General features: G+C 66.1%; 1 protein-coding gene across 1 annotated transcript in view; it reads left to right on the top strand.

The window, feature by feature from the left end:
- VPS16 (VPS16 core subunit of CORVET and HOPS complexes) overlaps positions 1–516 on the top strand; it is a 24,158-nt gene that overhangs the window by 22,933 nt on the left and 709 nt on the right. The window lies entirely within an intron of this gene.

Below are 516 nucleotides of genomic sequence, written 5' to 3'. Positions count from 1 at the left end.
GGGGACATCCGGGGGCCCTCGTGGGACATCCTGGGGACCTCAGGGGACATCCTGGGACCCTCAGGGGACATCCAGGGACCCTCAGGGGACATCCTGGGGCCCTCAGGGGACATCCTGGGAGCCTCAGGGGGACATCCAGGGACCCTCAGGGGACATCCTGGGAGCCTCAGGGGACATCCTGGGACCCTCAGGGGACATCCCAGGACCCTTGTGGGGGTATCACAGAGACCCTTGGTGGGGACATCCTGGGGACATTTGGGGGACATCCAGGGAGCCTCAGGGGGACATGCAGGGGACCATCAGGGGGACATCCCAGGGATACTTGGGAGGGGACATCCAGGGGATCCTCAGGGGGACATCCAGGGGACCCTCAGAGGGACATCCAGGGGACCCTTGGGGTGGCCTGGGGACAACACTTGGGAGATATCCAGGGGACCCTCAGGAGGGGACATCCAGGGGACCCTCGGGGGGACATCCTGGGGACCCTCAGGAGGGGACATCCAGGGGATCCTCAGG

This window comes from Geospiza fortis, unplaced genomic scaffold (assembly GCF_000277835.1).
Source record: "Geospiza fortis unplaced genomic scaffold, GeoFor_1.0 scaffold806, whole genome shotgun sequence".
In the NCBI taxonomy this organism is placed as follows: domain Eukaryota; kingdom Metazoa; phylum Chordata; class Aves; order Passeriformes; family Thraupidae; genus Geospiza; species Geospiza fortis.
Note: the sequence above shows the minus strand (reverse complement) of the source record. Positions and strands in the feature narration are given on the sequence as shown.